This window comes from Balaenoptera physalus (assembly GCF_965194825.1).
Source record: "Balaenoptera physalus genome assembly, chromosome: 3".
Lineage (NCBI taxonomy): Eukaryota > Metazoa > Chordata > Mammalia > Artiodactyla > Balaenopteridae > Balaenoptera > Balaenoptera physalus.
This window is the reverse complement of record NC_138890.1, coordinates 145,523,542-145,542,877: the sequence shown is the minus strand read 5'-3', so window position 1 is coordinate 145,542,877 and position 19,336 is coordinate 145,523,542. Positions and strand designations below refer to the sequence as shown.

At 43.9% G+C, this 19,336-nt stretch overlaps 1 long non-coding RNA gene across 8 annotated transcripts in view; it reads right to left on the bottom strand.

Annotated features, from left to right (window-relative positions):
• The window catches only part of LOC309656887, a 268,342-nt gene that overhangs the window by 2,623 nt on the left and 246,383 nt on the right, over positions 1 to 19,336 (bottom strand). For 3 of the 8 annotated variants that reach the window (XR_014261574.1, XR_014261575.1, XR_014261578.1), the window contains 3 exons: positions 9,735 to 17,101; positions 8,544 to 8,675; positions 2,053 to 8,408 (listed from right to left, as the gene is read on the bottom strand). This is a non-coding gene — a long non-coding RNA (uncharacterized lncRNA). Of the gene's footprint in view, positions 1 to 2,052; positions 8,409 to 8,543; positions 8,676 to 9,734; positions 17,102 to 19,336 lie in introns of those variants that run through there. The other 5 variants (XR_014261580.1, XR_014261577.1, XR_014261576.1 and 2 more) reach the window with 5 other exon arrangements.

The following is a 19,336-nucleotide window of genomic DNA, read 5'->3' as shown; positions in this document are numbered from 1 at the left end:
AATATCCACTTCCCTCTTTTTCCTCACTAAACACTTGTCCAGATAAATATTCTCTTTCCCAGCCCATAAAACACAAGTAGATATTTGCCTGGGAGTTCTGATAAAGCCTCTGATTTCCTGTTAAAAGGAGACAGAGATAACACTCTTTTCCTGCTTTCAAAGCACATGTGATGTCTGAACTATGGCAAACATCTTGAAACATGAGGCTATAAGGATAGCAGAGCAGAAAGATACAATGACCTGGGTCCCTCATGGCATTGTGAGCTGCAAACAATGCCAACAGTTACCTAACTCTGGATTTTTGTAATGTGTGAAAAAGAATCCTCTATTTGTTGAAGTTACTATTGTTTGGGTTTTCTATTACTTGCAGCCAAATATATCCCTAACTTATATACCAAGTCTATTAACAGAAGCTCAATTAGGGATGCTCAGAGAAAAGCCAGTCTCAGGCTACTAGTAGTAGAGAGATAATAGTTTAGAAGAGGTAGCAGATAGATTTTTTTCCCCCTTTCCAAATGTTCCTTCATTTCCCCTGCAACATCCTCAAGAAATTTTGGACCAGTCATAGAAGATGGAATTAAAAGTTCCCATTTTAAAACATCAGTCCTGATACATGACATACCAACATTATGACTTCATTTTTTTGAATCATGAAGTTTCTTCCAATACTAAGAATCATCAGCATCTATCCTACCCATGTTAGACTTCAGCAAAGTTTGTAACTTAAGAGGCCTGGTCAGTTGAAAATAAAAGAAGTCTCACACTTATTTATAATTTTTAATAAAAGAAGATACAACTTTATTACATCAAATTTTATATAATCTGGTCTCCATTATGAAAATCCTATCTTTAAATTCCAGCTGGAAAAGGAGTATTCACCTTTTATTACTCAAGTTTAAGACTCAGGTATAAGACTTTCATGTGGATTCCGTAATTATCTTTTGCAAATTGTATTTTTATATGATATTGACTACAGTCATTTTCCGTGTGCTAACATGTAGGTTTCTATAGGCATAGATCATATTTCTGTTTAAAAAAAAAAACTCTCCAAACTGGTAACATCTGGTTGATGGACTGGGTTATGGATGTTTGCACCTGGAGCATAGCCAGACCCGAGGCGCATGCAAACATACAATTACACTGGATCCATCACATCAAAGCCATTTTCTGTCCTGGCTCCAATTTTGGTTTGGCACATTGTTTCATCTTGTTCTGCTCTAAAACTCTCCAATTGTATTTAGAAGAATGGGTACAAATGGGCAGCTTGCTTACCTTCCTTTAACTCTCCCATTTGGAGAAGTGCCCACCAAAGAATTTAGAAATGAAACAAATTCATCACTTAAACATTTCTATTAATGATAATAGCCACCAATGGCTGAGATATTTACCAGGTGCCAAGAGTGGTTCTGAACTTGATACAGACATCATCTCCTTTAGCCCTCACAAGTCTGGGAGGAGACCTCAGTCTCCTGATACTCAGTCCTTCACGCATCCAGTCAGTGTGTGCTACGAGCAGCCGCTGGGCTGGACTCTGGGACTGCAGTAGAGAACAAGGTAAACCCAATGCTCCCTGCTCTACACTGGATCCACCCTCTACATGTACACGGATATCTCATGGAGTCTAATGTGGGGGGAAGAGACATCACAGTGCAGCAAGACTGAAGAAAGAGGGAAACACAGAGCACAGGAGGATCCCTAACCTAGGGTGGGGCGGGAGGCAAAATCTCACTCAGAAAATGATGTTTAAGCCTAGACATTCAGGGTTATTCACTAAATGGGGGAGGAGGTACTGGTGCTGGGGATGACATCATTCCAGGTAGATGAGACAAGATGTTATTGGATCACACAGGGGCAAGACAGGGCCAGACAGCACTTCCGAGGGTACTGAAAAAGAGCACTATTGCTGGAGCTAAGAGAACCAGGGATAGAAGGGTGAGAGGGACCAGATCTCATGGGCCGCGCTTGGGACTTTATCCTAAAGGCAAGGTGAAGCTATCCAGAGTGGTAGCTGTCACTGTTTTGTGTGACTGGGAATGTGGGGGGGGGGGAGGGGGAGGGGGATGGAGAGGGAGAAGAATGATCAGATTTAAATGCATATTCAGAGAAATTAGCACCTTTGTCCAAAGTTACTCCAAAGCTAGAATCTGATCCCAACGTGCTTGATTCCCATCCTTTGCTCTTAACCCATCATTCTCTACCATCTTTTAACTTTACCAGCTTCGTGCTAGTCAGGGTACCTTATTTCTATCAAATCCACCAGAAGACCATTCAAAAACACATGCATCTAGTGCTTACTATGTATATAAGGTGTAGGGATTCAAAGGCCCTGCCTTCTCTTCCTTCTCCGTGGTGACAGTGGAATTTGGAATCTGTATTTTGACCCCATCCATTTATCCATGTCCCAAGGCTCATTTTTTTTAATTTTATTTTTTAAATTAATTAATTAATTAATTAATTATTGGCTGTGTTGGGTCTTCATTGCTGTGCGTGGGCTTTCTGTAGTTGTGGCGAGCAGGGGCTATTCTTCGTTGCAGTGCACGGGCTTCTCATTGCGGTGGCTTTTGTTGTGGAGCACGGGCTCCAGGCACGTGGGCCGCAGTAGTTGTGGCATGTGGGCTCAGTAGTTGTGGCGCACAGGCTTAGTTGCTCCGTGACATGTGGGATCTTCCCAGACCAGGGCTCGAATCCGTGTCCCCTGCATTGGCAGGCGGATTCTTAACCACTGCGCCACCAGGGAGGTCCCTCATTTTATTTTTTAAAAATTTATGTACACTAACATTCGCCAATTTTTTTTTTTTTTTAATTTTGGCTGCGCCGTGTCTTCACATGCCGCAACTAAGAAGTCCTCATGCTGCAACCAAGGCCCATTTTATTTTTGACCGATAGCAACATTATGTCAGAGTGAAAGTTAACTGCAGCTGGGGGCGGTGAAGGAACCCATTCTCCTGCTAGCACAATCCCCACCGTCCGATTTAATTCTGACAACAACCTTGGGAAGTGGGTACCCTGCTGCAGATGAGTAGAGTGGGGTTCAGAAGGTTAAGTCACTAGCCCAAGGTCACACAGGTAGAAAGTTCCAGAACTGGGAGACCAGCATCTGTCCTCTCAGAACCAAACTCTCAAGGGCTACACAGTAAAGCAGGTTTTCTCTGATTAGTTCACTCCTGACAAGGGAGGTAGGGAGACAATGGGAAGAGGAAGGGGCTTAAGGGAAATTATTTTAACACAAAGAATATTGTATAAAGTGTGGTATGAGACTGTCCAATTATTCTCCATGGCTTTAAATATTTTTAACCAACCTTATTGTTATAAAGCCCCATAAAAGTCATTACTACATAGAAAGGAAATGGATTTTCAATTCTAACTAAATCCCAAAGCACATTTTTACTTTCCAATTTTTTTTTCTTTAGGTTAAAAGTTGTATCTAGTTAGGGTTGTTAGAGGATATATGATTTTGCTCAGACAAATAAGTAAGGAATAAAATATTTACAAAATTCAGAGGTAATATTTGCTTAGGTCTTTGAGTTCCTTTTTAAAAAGGCCTTAGATCCCTGTGGATTAAGCAAGCACCTCTCAGATCTTGTCTTTTCAATGCTCAGGAAAGGAATGGCTTCTATAGGATAAAAGGTATATTAAGACCTGAACTTGGGAATTTGCCTGAATGTTTTTCTTTAGAACGAGGTTTGCTTTGGCAAGTTTTATAAAATGCTCTGAGCTTTTCACTTTAGTTTTCAGATCATCTACCCCATCATCTATCTCAACCATTTACTATAGGTTAGCAATGTTTTTATATACTCTACCTATCAGAATTAAATGGATCAGATTATGCATATATTTCTTAATATTAATTGTGCTTTTACATTGAGGAGATCTATGATACTGTTGTCATTTTTTACAATTATGTTCTTTGGAATACTGCCTTCTTTAAATGTATGCTAACCCCTCTCCCATGTTTTTTTTTACAAGTAACTATTGATCTTGCTAGACCATGTTTAAACAAGAAATAGTAACGCATAGTGTTATACTTCAAAGAACTATGAATATTAAAGTGAATGCTCCTTAATTGTAAAAAAATAAAAAGAATAAAATGGATCAAAGTGATTTTGCTTATTAAAAACAATTAGATTTTTTACAACAATCAATTCTCAAATAAATGAAATTGAATCTCAAATTATATGGGAAAAAACCTGTTCCTGAAATGCTATAAAATTCAAATCTAGAGTCATTAAATTCAGAAAATTAGGGGAGAGGCTAAGGATAAGAGTTGATTACCTTATTCGGTTAAAGAAGAGTATATAGAAAATACTGGAATGGAATTATAGCATTATTCAAATTTTACTTACAAATTAGAGAAAAGGTCAGAGGGCAAAAAAGAAAAGAAAGTGTGTGTGTGCCCTTCTCCACCTCTCCTTTGTCCTCAGATAGGAAGTAGCCCCACCATTTAAAAATGGAGTCCCTAGGGAAAGGAAAAAAACCCCTCGCTAAATCTCCCAGATCAATTTGGACACTCAGAATGACTGGAGTTGGAAGGGTGGCAAAATTTGTTCTTTTCACAATTTAGAAACTCTCTTCTCTTAATTGGAACTAGGTCCTTTGCACGCTTATCTCATTTAATTTTCATAAGCCCAGAGGTAGATCACATATTGATTATTCCCGTCTAACTGATATTATTCTGAGACACAATCAAACAAGTAACTTACCAGAAGTGACTCAGTTAGTAAAGGCAAGATCTAGAATTAGTCTCAAGTCTTTTTTCTTATTTTTCCTTCCTGTCCTGAATATAGAAATATAGGCTTTTATCATTTACTTTCTGGCAATAAATTATTTCCACAAGAGAATAGATTGCTGAAAAGCATCCTTTAACGGTGATGGGTAAAGACAGATCCTATAGGGGAGGTTGATTTGCAAGCTGGGGACTTTCTGGGACAACTGGCCAAATAGAGATGAGGGGAGGGTACCAGGAGGTAAGAGAGGGATCCTGTAACATACGGAGGTGGGAAAACATTTTGTCACTTTTCCCTGGACCCTAGAGACCCATGTACCATTGTGAACATCATTTTGGTGTTTCCTTTGACATGCTGTGCCCACACTTGTGCCTGGCATAGCATACAAAGGGAAAGCAGCTGTCCTAGTATAGTAGAATACGTAACTGAGGACCTCCATATAACTGCTATTTCAAAGGGCAAATAGTCTTTCAAAAATGATAGCAAATAATAATAACTGTCATTTATGAAGTGCTTATTACACATCAACTATCATCAATTTTTAATGATTAAAAATCATTAACATTTAATGAGTTCTCTCTATGTACCAGACACTGTTCTAAGATCTTTGCATATATTATCCCATTCAACTCTCACAGTTATTCAATCAAGTAGATACCATCACTATCCTCCTTTATAGAAGAGGAAACGAAGGCATAGGCCGAAGAGCTACTTGTCCAAGAACACAGGAGCCAAGCCCGGGGATTTGACTCCAGTGACTCTAAATGATTTACATGTTTTATTCAAAAGATCTGTGTTGACTCCCTCCTACATGCCAGACTCTGAGCAAAAGGTGACAAAAACCCTGCCCTCCTGGAACTTACAGTCTAGCAGGGAGAGACAGCAGGCAAGTGATTATATAAAGAAATGCGTAATTGCAACGGTGCCGGGAACTCTGAAGGGTTTACAGTGCTATGCCCTAGTTTCCTTTAGTCATCACAACAACACTATTCCTATTCTTCACTGCAGAAGCAAGGTTTAGGGAGAGAAAGAAAAATATATTTAAGCGCTTGGCTGAGGATAATCGACTCAGACCCTTCCAAGTTATGATTCAATTATTTCTTCCAGGGGCATGTCACATTTTAGTTGCCATTAGCAAATCATTTAGCTTGCAAGCCTAAGCGGTAATTTTACGTGCACATTAAGAGTTCCAGAACACGAGTTTTACTTTAGCACAACTTGCCCTGTTTTTATATGCAAAGATTTCCTACTGCTTACATAGCAGAGGCCAGGCATTTAACTGGCCACTCACATGGGCGCACAGGCAAGAGACACTCAGCCAGGGAGTCCGTGCTTATACTTTAAATTTTCAACTGTTTTGTGGAGTGTAGACTTTGGATTAAAGACTGTTTATTTCTGTTCAAAGCATTGGAAATAAAAGGTTTGTGCAGATGTTTTAAGGACACTATATAGATCATTCACAAACTTTTGTGGTCAGTTGAGCCACTATAGTCAGGACCAATGACTCACTCTGAACTAGGTTTTGTTGGTTCTTAAAATATTGTTTCAGTCCTGTCCTCAGCAAAGTTAACGTGTTCATCGCAAACACTGCTAGCTGGGGAAGCGGTGGTGGGGGTGAGATTGTGTGAAATATTTCACGTGACCAAGTCTGTTTCCAATGTCCCAGTCATTCCCAGGCTACTTTTGACCCAAGGAGCATTCTAAGCTGGGAGACACCTCGAACTGGAGCCTCTGGTCCAAACCCTTCATTCCATGAAGGAGAAAGCTAAGTCCCTGATATGACCAATGTCATGGGCCTGCTGGTGGCACAGATGTGCTCAGAATGCCAGCCTCCTGAGAGCCGCCATCCACATCTCCTTACTCATGCCCTGCTGAGTCCTGGACTGAGACTCCTAATTCTCTTCATTTCCTTTGATGTTATCGTTTCTCCTCTTCCCACTCTTTCAGCCCTGAAGTGTTGTGTCACAATCATCTAAAATGGCGTGTATTAACCCACTGACAATGGCTTGTAGAAACTGCCAACTAAAGCATGAGTTATGTAATTCTACTCTGTTTTCCAGGGGTATGGAGTTTTAAACAGAAAACACTTAACGGAGGGAGACATAAAAAGGCATAGACAAGGAACATGGGAGAGCCTCATAAATAGATTTTACAAGACACCTTAATGTTCTGTGTAAGAAAAGAATAGATTGGATGGTGATAAACGTGACAGATGTGGGAGCTGTGTATTTCAGCCATGAACGGGGTCAGGCAGAATTTAGTTGCTTTTCTAATTTGTCAGGGAAGATTCAAGAGGAAAGGGAGGATTTCAAGTATGAAGGCGGGGGAAAGTTTATGAATGCTATCAGGATGGGTGATCTGGCACAGGCAAAAACTTAAATCTGTGCTGTCCAAAATAGTAGCTATTGGCCACATGGGGCTAAGTTGAAATTATTAAAATTAAATAGAATTTAAAAATTCAGTTCCTCCATTGCACTAGCCACATTTCAAGTGCTCAGTAGCCACATGACACTAGTGGCTATTGTATTGGGTGGCACAGATATAGAACATTTTCATCATTGCAGAAAGGTCTTTGGGACAGCATTGACATAAAAGATGTATCGTAGTAGGGGAGGAATGAATGAATGGAGAAAGGGGACCATAAAGTAATGTTTACCAAAAAATAAGGTTGTACTAGTTAAAGAGAAACAAGGGAGATGGGATACACTGAAGTCATCCAGAGAAGGAACCTAAATTAGGTTTGCTCTTAGACTCAAGGCATTGGCTAAATTTAAAAAAAAATATCGTGTGTCTCTGGGCAGAAAAAACCCTGTGGTTTTATCTGGTAGATATTCCTTTGTACAAAGAAAAGTATACCTTCCACCAAACTATAAAACAGTAAAACGATCAGTGGTTTCCAGGGCCTGGGGAGGGGAAGTAAGGGAGGGAGGTGTGGGGAAGTGAAACACAGGGAGTTTTTAGAGCAGTGAAACGCTTCTGTATGATACAAACGTGGTGAATACAAGGCATTATATATTTGTCAAAACCTGTAGAATGTACAACACAAAGAGGGGACCCTAATGTAAACTATGGACTTTAGTTCATAATAATGGATTAATATTGGTTCATCCATTGTAACAAATGTACCCCAACTAATGAAAGGTGTTGGTAATAGAGGAAACGAGAGGTGGGGTGGGAGGGAGTGCGTGGGAGCATGTGGGAACACTGTAATTTCTGTTCAGTTTTTCTGTAAACCTAAAATGCTCTAAGAAATAAAACCTATGAATTAACTATTTCTCATAAAATAGTTTCAAGCACTCTAAAAGTCTTCATTTTCACATAAACACTGAGATGACAATAAAACACATTAATCTAGTGTCAGCTGATAACCTAATGTGATTGTGTCAAGATATGTATATGTATATAGACTTGTCGTGTAAAAAGAAAACAAAACAAAACAGTGTACCTTCTTCCAGCTGTCCACAGCACAGTGTCACGCGCTCCTCTTGGTGAGCAGAACACGAGCTGGATTTCAGTCCACACTTGCCGCCTTCCTGAGGTGTCTTTGTGCAGTGCACGAACTGCACAACTGTACACAGTGGCTCTAGTGGGCCCCATCCATTGCTATTGTGGGGCTCCAAACAGTGACTGGGGACAAAGAAGGACCCTCTCTCTAGGGTGCCAGTGACTGACTGGAGGAGGAGTCTGTTGAGAATAGATCACAGTAAACTATATGAGAAATAAAGAGCCCAACACTCAGAAGCGCCAGAAAAGTTGAGTGGTAAGATGCCAAAAGGGACACAGAAAACGAAGCCAGGAAGACAGCAGCCAATACTGTACCTTGAAGCCTACATCTGAGATGCAGCAGCAGTAGCAGCAGCTCCCTCTCTGAGCTGGAATTCGGAGCTGATAGTGGTCTTGGCGAACTCAGTTCTGCACGGTGAAGGGCCGGGTATCTGGTGGGAGAGACAGCTTTGGGAGAGAGGGTTAGGATTTGAGGATGATCACCCCAGGAGGCCATATATGCTCCTATGGCATAGGCTGGGGGCTGGAGGGAAAGAGGAGAAGAAAAATGCATCCCAGCAATGCCTGGAATGCATCAGCTGTGCGAAACAAAACTCCTGGGAAAACCAAGCTGCGTCTTGGATTGTGGTTCAAGGAACTAGTAAGGGGATACAAAGCTTTTCCTTCTAAGCTATCTGTGAGAGCCCAACCCAGGTTAGGAGTTAGCAACGTGCTTCAGATGTCAGCGTGAAAGGAACTGATGGGGCCAGTCTGACCTAGTATTTGAGTAATCCTGAAAAGAACCACCTGTCACAATAGGTAACCCTAGCAGCCAGCTTCACGGAATGACTGGGAAGGGAAGCTGAGTTGTGATACCGGCTCATTCTCAGCCACGAGGGGGGTCTCTTCGGAACAGGAGTGGAGCGCTGTGGAAAATGTCTACTGCCCCTGTGTGTCTAAGTCAGATCTTCCTCAAGCCTGGCTTTGGATCCTGCATCCTAATCACCCTGGGATACTTATTATCAAGGCAGACTTCCCAGGGCCCAACCCGGACCAAATGTATCTTTAGAGATGGAGTCTGGGAACCTGCATTTTCATCAGCTCCCACAGTGATTTTTAGGTTCTCGGAAGTTTGAAGGTTATGGATAGAGACTGGTTCTCCTCAAACTCTAGCGTGCATTAAAATCACCTGGAGGTGATTGTTAGCACAGATGCTGGCCACACTTTCAGAGCTGCCGATTCAGTATCTGGGGTGGAGCCAGAGAATCTACATTCCTAACAAGTTCCCAGGTGATGCTGTCGGATTTAGGGCCTGCACTTTGAGAACCACAGCAGCACGTAGAGAATCTCTCTTCACCTGGTAATTTCTTAAAAGCTACGGAAGTAGAAAATTCCACTTACCATTCATCCGCATAATTGAACTAGTTCCTACCACCTTGTTATTCAGGTGACTAATACCCATGACCTCTTTCTCACCTTGTTAGATAACTTGGAGCTTTAAATTGACAACATGAAAAGGGATCTCACCTGGCCAGCCCTAATCTTGTCTCTTGTCCTGCTTCCAAATGTTTATATTATTATCAGCCCTATCCTTTTCTCCTGTTTGGTGGTGACCTGCAGAAAACCATTCAGCTTTGTGTTACTCTGGGCTTCAACAACTAAGATCAGCCCCTTTCTTTTTTTTTTTTTTTTTTAATTTATTTATTTATTATATTTATTTTTAGCTGTGTTGGGTCTTCATTTCTGTGCGAGGGTTTTCTCCAGTCGCGGCGAGTGGGGGCCACTCTTCATCGCGGTGCGCAGGCCTGTCAGTGTCGCGGCCTCTCCCGTTGCGGAGCACAGGCTCCAGACGCACAGGCTCAGTAGCTGTCGCTCACGGGCTTAGTTGCTCCGCGGCATGTGGGATCTTCCCAGACCAGGGCTCGAACCCGTGTTCCCTGCATTGGCAGGCAGATTCTTAACCACTGCGCCACCAGGGAAGCCCCAGCCCCTTTCTTTACTTGCCATAAAGAGATACCCTGCAAAAAAAGAAAAATGCTTAGAAAAAAAGAGAAACCTGAAAATATTCTGAAATTCAAAGTGTTATTTTGGGGAGTCTTCTGGGACAGGATGTCCCCATCATCAGCTAGAGGAAGCCCAGCTGCTGACAAACACTATTTTGCCTTGCACAGATCAAAGAGAGCCATTTATTGAAGGAAGGGATGGAAGTATTTGATGGGGCCCTTCTGCAGACTCCTCGTAAACAGGATAGGCCCTATCAATGAAAGCTTATATGCAGCCAGGCCACCATCCCCAGGAACAATGGAGCAGCAAGCACAGTGGATGGCAAGGAAAGAGCCTCGGTCCTGACAAGATTGTTCTGCCAAGAGAACGGCTGTAAACAGGATTAGCTGTAATGAGATTATCAACTCAGGACCTGGAGGTCTGAGCTGGACAGTTCAGTGTTGCATAAGGAAAAGACACAGAAGTAGCTTGTAGGGTGAGAGGATTACAAAGCAAGGGGCAGGGGCTTTCCCTTCCTGGACCCCTCTGGACCAAGGATGCCATCTCTTGTGGACTGAAAAATTAGTGTGCTTGCAAATATTGCTTTGCAATAGCAGAAGAACCTGCAGCTAAAGCCTTAAAGAAGTGGTTCTCAATCAGAGGACACAGGCAGTGTCTGGAGACATTTTTTGGTTGTCACAACTGGTCGGGGGGCGCTATTAGCATCTAAGGACAGAGGCCAGGGAAGCTGCTCAAAGTCATACAAGGCACAGGACAACCTACCCCCTTCCAACAAAGAATTACCCAGCCCCGAATGCTTGAGAACACCTGTGCTGGAGTGATTAAGAGGGAATCCAGATAGGATTTTGATAAATGACAAGCTGGATCCTGAGCATGGGAGGGGGGAAGAGGCGGGGGCGGGGGTTGAAAAGAGTGGGCAAGCACTTACGGAACCTGAACCTTGAGAGACGTTATCACTCCCCAGGAGGTGAAAACTAGTTCTTGGGGAACGAAAACACATAATCATTTATGTATAAAGCACAGTGTGTCTATAGTACCTGAACACTTGAACAGCATTTTTGTGATATTAAAATTTCATGGGAGGCAGCAAAGTGATTAGGGAAAAAAATGTCTCAAAAGGCTCCTTAGGGAGATGATAATGAAAGAAAGGTCAAGAAGCACTGGTCTATATTAGACTCTAGATGGACATGCATTCTACAGCTGCATCCAGGAATCACATGGTGGGATCCTTCTAAGAGATGAATGGGTGGCAGTGGCTCTGGGACTTTTAAGACTGGTTCCTTTTTGCCTTAGGGATCAAATATAAATAGGCTTGTGTTTGAAGGCACACTTTCCCAGCGGCCACCACCACAGCGAGTGTCAGCACTCTTACTCTCAGCCACAGTGACTCACTCCTGTGCTACTCCCACCTCACTGGGCCCTTTCCTCTCCTTCCCCCAACATCCTTCAGGGGCTAACTGCAGATCCTCTATGAAGGTAAAGGACTGACAGCAGCTCTAACTCCCTCAGCCCCTGGCTGCCTGCCCCTTCTCTGTGTTTCCCTAGAGGAGAACGGTAGTTTATTTCTATTGTAGCATCATTTCCACTTTATTGTAAGAACTCACTGTCTCGAGGGCAGGCAACTGCACCCAACACAATGTCTGGCACATAGTAGACCCTCAATACTTATTTGTTAAAATATGAGAGAATTTGCACTCACTACCCTCTTTGAGATAGCAATGATCATCCCCATCCTACCGAGAGATGCCTGGATTTCCCAGATGAGGAATGGGTGTGCCCTTCCATGCCCCTTTTTGGGTCCTAAACCTCACCCAGACCTTGGTCAAGAGAGAGAGGAAGAGCAGGCTTCCCAGGAGATGTGCTTCCAGTGAAAGAGCATCACTTGGAAATGGGTCACAGATAAAACAAAGAGCAAGGGGGCTTCCCTGGTGGCGCAGTGGTTGAGAATCTGCCTGCTAATGCAGGGGACACGCATTCGAGCCCTGGTCTGGGAAGATCCCACATGCCGCAGAGCAACTGGGCCCGTGAGCCACAACTACTGAGCCTGCGCGTCTGGAGCCTGTGCCCCGCAACGGGAGGGGCCGCGATAGTGAAAGACCCGTGCACCGCGATGAAGAGCGGCCCCCACTTGCCACAACTAGAGAAAGCCCTTGCACGAAATGAAGACCCAACACAGCCAAAAATAAAAAAATAAATAAATAGATAAAATAAAGTAGCTATAAAACAAAGAGCAAGGACAGAAAGTGAGTCAGACATATGAGTTTTAAAATTCAAGGCTTTTCCTTTCTCTTGACTCCAGGGGAGGAGTCAAGATGGCGGAATAGGAGGACGCAGAATTTGTCACTCCTCACAAGTACACCAAGAATTCAGCTACAAGTGGAACAGTTCCCACAGAGCACTTGCTGAACATTAGCAGAAGACTTTCGACACGTAAAAGAATGAAAGAAAGAAGGAAAAAAGAACAGAGGAATCATAAAAGGGACCAGCAACCCTGGCAGGAAACTGAAGGTGAGGGGAGGTCTCCACACTCAGAAAAACTCCCTCACGGTGGGGAAATCAGCTGGGACAGAAAAGGACCTTTGGGGGATCAAGGGAGAACACAGCCGACAGTCTGCAGAAGGTAGGACAAAGTAAGAACTGCACGCATGGTCTACACTGCAGCTCTGTGCATTCCAGGCTGAATCATGAGTCGTCTGTTGTGAAAGGGAGCTGGCTGCTGGAAAGTGGGGTTTGGAGTGCAAACCCAGGGAGGGGACAGCTGTTGGCTGTGAAAAGACAGCCTGAAGGGACAGGAGTAAGGAGCTTCACAACCAGGAAAGTCTGAGGAAAAAGCCTGAGATACCATAAAAGCAAGGTGTCATTGTTGAGTGGTACGCAAAGGATGGAGCCCTTTCTCCAACTGCTGGCTTCTTCAGCCTCCGCGGGCACTGGGAGGGCTCCCACCTGAGCAGGCCTGCTCCCTCCTTGGGCCGGGGTCTCCTCCACCTGCATGGGTTCCGGGGGCCTGAGCGCTGCCCATCCCAAAGCCTCCTTGGAGATCAGCCCTGGGCGCCCCTGCCTGGGACGGGAGTCCACTGATGCTGGCAGGGGCTGAGTGCTAAAGTGTGGGGTTGGGAGAATGGATCTGGGGAGAGGAACATCGTTGGCTGTGTGGATACAACAGAGGGGATGGGAGTGAGGGGCTCCGTGGCCAGGAATGCCCCTAGATGATGCATGGTCTGCCTGAAAAGCGAGGCGCCATTGTTGAGAGGTTGGGTGGCGGGGTCGTCACAGCTCCCCACACCAGCTCCTGCCTCTGTGGACACCGGGAGGGGCTCCCAACAGAGCAAGCACACCCCAATCTGTTCCAACTGCCTGCTGGTCTCCACTGTCACAGGCAACTTGCAGACACTCCAACTGTGGCCGCGGTACCTCTGCCCCAGCCTGCGTGAGTAAGTGTGCCCCAAGCAGCCACTGCTTTTGCTCCCTCTCACCTGGGCGGGGAACAGACACCTGAGGGCGGCACACGTGCAGAGGTGGGGTTGAAACCAAAGCTGAGTCCCAGGGGTGGTGCAACTAAGGAAGAGTAATGAAAATCTTTCCATGTAGCTGCACAAGCTATGGATTAAATCCCCGAGATCAGCTGGGTAAATCCTGCCTCTGTGGCATACCTGAATAGACAACAAGTGTTGCCACCTCTGAGGCCAGTCTAGCCTTTGCAGCAGTGGACTTTGGGGGCAAGTACACGTGGGAGTTGGGCCAGGTCAGAGTCTGAGCTGCCCCTACAGTGCTCACAGCAGGTGCAGAGACCTACCTAGAGGTATTGGAAGGCCTCCTGGGGAGGCAGGGATAGGCTCTGGCTCACTGTGGGAGCAAGGACACTGACAGAGGAGGCCCCAGGAAAATAGTCTTATTACTATTATTCTTTTTTTATTTGCTTCTTTTTGCTCAGTTGTTGGTGTTGTTGTTTTTATTATTTTTTATCTGTTATTTTTAATTTTTATTATTTAAAAAAATTTTAAATATATATATAATTTAAAATTTTCTCTATTTTTATTTTACTTTTTTGTTGGTTTGTGGTTTTTTCCTTGTTTTTGTTCTTTGTTTTTTCTTTTTTTCCATTGTTTTTATATGTATATTTTATGTTTTCTTTGCTTTTTTGTTTGTTTGCTTGCTTTCTGTTTTTGTTTTATTTTTCATTCTTTGTTTTTTTTAGTTTAGTCCTTGTTGACTGTTCTCATATTAAAATTCTTTTGTTTGTTTGTCTGTTTCCTTAGTTTTTTTGGTTTGTTTGTTTTTGGTTTTTTCTCTCTTTTTTTTTTCTTTTTTCTATGTGTGTGAGTGTGTGTGTTGTGTTGTTGCTGCTCTTTGTTTGCTGTTGGTTTTGCTATTTGTCTTGGGTTTTGTTTGTCTGTTTTTTTTTCTTTTCATTTTTTTTCCTTTTCTTTCTTTTTTCTTGGGCTTCACTGTGTGGCTTGTGGGCTCTTGGTTACCCAGCCAGGGGTTGGGCCTGGGCCTCCCAGGTGGGAACATAGAGTCCAGGACGCTGGATTGCCAGAGAATTCCCAGGCGCAGGGAATATTAATCGGCGTGCATGCTCCGGGAGGTATCTATATCAACACCAAGACCCAGCCCCACACAACTGCCTGCAGGCTCCAGTGCTGGACACCTCATGCCAAACAACCAGCAAGACAGGAACGCAACCCCACCCATCAGTAGACAGGCTGCCTAAAGTACTAACCTCACAGACACACCCAAAACACACCACCTGACAAAGCCCTGCCCTTCAGAGGGAAAGGACTCAACTCCACCCCCCAGAGCACAGGCACCAGGCCCTCCCACCAGGAAGCCTACACAAGCCCCTGAACCAACCTCACTCACCGGGGGCAGACAACAGAAGCAAGAGGAACTACGACCCTGCAGCCTGTGGAAAGAAGACCATAAACACAGTAGGTTAGACAAAATGAGATGACAGAGAAATATGTTGCGGATGAAGGAGCAAGGTAAAAACCCACAAGACCAAATAAATGAAGAGGAAATAGGCAATCTACCTGAAATAGAATTCAGAGTAATGATAGTAAAGGTGATCCAAGATCTCAGATATAGAATGGAGGCATGGATTGAGAAGATACAAGAAATGTTTAACAAAGACCTAGAAGAACTAAAGAACAATCAGTGATGAGCGACACAATAACTGAAATGAAAAATACACCAGAAGGAATCAACAGCAGAATAACTGAGGCAGAAGAATGAAGAAGTGAGCTGGAAGACAGAATGGTGGAAATAACTGTCGAGGAGCAGAATAAAGAATAAAGAATGAAAAGAATTGAGGATAGTCTCAGAGACCTCTGGGACAACATTTGAATTATAGGGGTCCCAGAAGAAGAAGAGAAAGGGAAAGGGCCTGAGAAAATATTTGAAGTGATTATAGTTGAAAACTTCCCTAACATGGGAAAGGAAATAGTCAATCAAGTCTAGAGGATACACCAGGGACCATGCTGAGGTTCCACTTAACACAGTTTGAAAATCATTGCCTTAAAGTCCTAGAGCTAAGATAAGCATTTTTGGTGAAGTGCCCCCAAATTTGATTGTCAGTGTGCTGGCACAAGTACTAACAGGGTCACCAGCCCAAGTACATAGTCCTTTGGGCAGAGTAGTAACAGTGAAGATGGAAGGCCTCGGTGGGCAGGCAGAAGTGCCCATCTGGAGAGTGGAGGGCAGGTCAGGAGCTAAGGTGTGGCTCCGTGTTGTCATTAGTAGAGAGAGGGCTGTGTCATAGGTGGTCCTTGAAACTGTGGGAGTGGGTGCAATCACAGAGGGATGAAAGTTTATAGTGACAACAGGGCTGAGTAGGGAAGATGGCAAACTCAATGTCTTGTATTTTCAGTTAATTTTTTATGTGCAGCTTATTGTCTCAATTAGATCGCAGACTCCTTGGTGTTGTGGGGAGCTTTGGACGCTTAAAAAAATTTTTTTTGGTCATCTTAGTGCCTTGGACCAAGTAGATGCTTAAGAATTAAATAAATGAATGAATTAAAACTGTTTCCTCCATCATTAAACTTCTGGAAAGAACTTTCTTTTTGCCTCCACTTCCCTTACTTTCAACAATTTGGGTTCTCCACCGTCTTGTGACTGACATGTCTCTTTAGCAAGTTGCCTATGACTTCTGTGTTGCCAAATCCATTGACCTTTTCTCAAGTCACAGTTACCAAACTCAGGTTCAGCTGCTCACCACTCAAAAGCCAAAAATTCAAGAGGCAAGTGTCAATAGAAAGGAAATGTGCTTTAATCAGAAAAGCCAGCAATCTGGGGAGAAGGTGGACACGTGTCCTGAGACCAACTCCAAAGATTCTGCTCAGCCATGACAGTTTTTAAAGGGAAAAAAGGGGAAAGAATCCCAGTGAGTCACTGAGGCAGGAGGTTGGATACTGCGTCATTATCCATTGCATGCAGACTGGCTGACTCTTTCTTCAGATATTATCTTGCCTGTGTGATCTGCCTGCAGGATTGCTAAGGGGGCTGTTGGAGGTAAGGAGCTAGTCATTTTTTAACTGCTTCATTCTTCATTCTTCTTTTTATCTAGGAGAAGAAGCAACAGGTTAAGCAAGGCATGGTGTGCCTTCAGGAGCCCATAATTCAGGAGTTAGGTTAAATTGCGTAGTGATCTCATTCCTATAATTAGGTTCTTTTCAGGTTAGAGGAGAATAGAAACGGGCAAACAAGAAAGGAGCAAAAGAGCCACTTTCATCATTTTCTGCAAACTCTGCAGCATTCAGCACTGTGACCACCCCTCCTTCATTTACTCTCACCTCCCATGGTTTCCATATCACCACGTTCTCTTGGTTCTTTTTCAATCTTCTTGAATATTAGTGTATAGCCTCCCTTGCTGGCCTTGTTCCTCTCTTAGTCCCCTGAAAGCAAAGGCTAACTTAAATTTCTTTTTGTCCCTCTCCTTCTCCAAACTCCACCTTGACAATGGCATTCATGGTCTTAGGGACAGCTTCTATGAAGAAGACTTCTGAATCTAAGACTCAAACTCTGATGCCTTTCCTGATCATTTTGGACCTGGTCCTCTGGACTTGAGTGAAGGAGCAGAGTGCAGGCTCCCTTTCACAAAGTGGCCAGCAGCCCTGGGTTAATGCTGAACGATAACACTGGTCCGGTGGAGTAGACAAGGACAGAGGCAGAGTGGGGAGATGCAGCAGGAAGGTTGACCTTAGAGGGAGGGACCAGTCAACTAGGACACAAACTTGAAGGACTGGAGTAAAGATGGGAGGAGGAAGAGGTGAAAGGTACAGGCAGATCTGGTGTCACCTCAAGTTTTCTCTCATGGACCTGGAGTTCTGACCATGGCACAGCTCTTCCATGGGTTAGTGCACCCCTGAGAGGATCAGGAACAACACTTAGGTACGGATTTCCAGATCATATTTCCATGAGGCTCTGCCACACCACTGCACTGGGACCTCCTTCTTCCTTCAGGCTTACTTGGCATCTGATCTCCAGAGTTCTGCACTTGGCTCTCCTCTTTTTATTTCCAATTTCACTTTGCTGGGTGATCTCACCCACTCCCATGGCTTGAGACATTATTTTTAGGTTGACAACTCCCAAATATATATCTCCAGCCTAAAATCCAGACCATTAATTCTACCTGTAGATTCCATAAAAACCTAAAAAATCAACATGGCCAAATGGAAGCTGCTGTCTTCTCCTCCAAGCTGACTTGGTTCCTCTACCGGTCCTCTCTCTCCTGATAATGATACAGTCAGCCACCTGCTTATTCAAACCAGAAACTGCAGAGTCATCTTTGACTCATCTACCTTCTTCCATTCCTAAGTCAACTCTGCCTCTTAATCATTTGTTCATTTTTCACACTTTTCCTTCTCCACTGCCAATTTCTTGGTTATCCCCCATCATCTCTCACCTGGATAGTCCAACAGTTTCCTAACCAGTCACTTGTGTCTTTTTACAACCTCCCAATCCGTCCTCCAGGCCACTCTGTAACTTCCTTTTCGAAGAGGGAAGTTGATGAGCTTTCTCCACGGTTCAGTAACTTCTCACTTCACACTGCCAGTTAAAATGTACACACAATGCCTGGCCCACAGTCTCCTTCCTCATTTGCCCTCTTCCTTCTAGGTTTATTTACAGCCATTTTCCAAGCAGTACTTCAGGCTTCATCTACATCTAGTGGCAATCTCCCCAAGAGCCTTTCTCTTTCCTAATTCCATATCTTTGTGCATGCGTGCCAGCAGCCGGCATGCCCTTTTCCTTTATCCTGGTGGGTGCCGACTCATCCTCGAATGCTCAGCTCTTGTATCAGCTTCTCTTTGAAGCCTTCGCTGACGTTTTCTTATTTCTCTACACCCTTCCGCCACCACATTCCTGTACATACCTGGAATCTAGCACTTAGTGGACTGAATCGTAACTTCTCCTTGAGGCTTTTATCTTCCCCACTAAAATCTGAGCTCCTGGAGGGCGGGACCCTGTCTTGCGGTTTCTCTCTACTCCGCAGCTAGCACTGGGCTTCTAAAACTGTGTTCTTCAGAATTCTAGTCCTGTGAGTTATTGAAAGGTATTACTCACAGGAGGATATAGGGTCAAATATGTTTGGGGAAAGCTGCGTATTGACAATACACAAGAGCTCAGGGAAGGCTTTCAGCAGAAACCTGTCTGATCTGGTTTAACTCAGTCCCTTCAAATGCCAGGGCAAGAGGAGACCTTTAAACAGATCCTTATAACATATGTGCAAGGGACAAATGTGGAGACGTGCCTTGGGTGACACGGGAGAACAGAGAAGGGGCTGAACCAGGCTCAAGGGGCTCAGGAGCACATCTGGAGGAAGCAATCTCCATCTCTCACAACAGGATAGTCACCAATTTAACCCCCAGGAGGGAAACTCTCTGGTATTCTAATACTTCCAGAGACTGACCTTCAGAATTGAATGTGAATATCAGAAGCATTTTATTATGCAAAGCAAGTCAAGTCCTCCAGGATGGCCCCCTCTCTCTTCAATGCTGTGATCAGAATCAACTTGGAACTGGCCTTCCCCAGGCTGAATCCCATCCCCAAACTCAACTCACTTCACACCTTCCAGCTATTACCCTATGGTTGTTTATATTTTCTTGTGTATGACCTAGTGGTCTTTAATC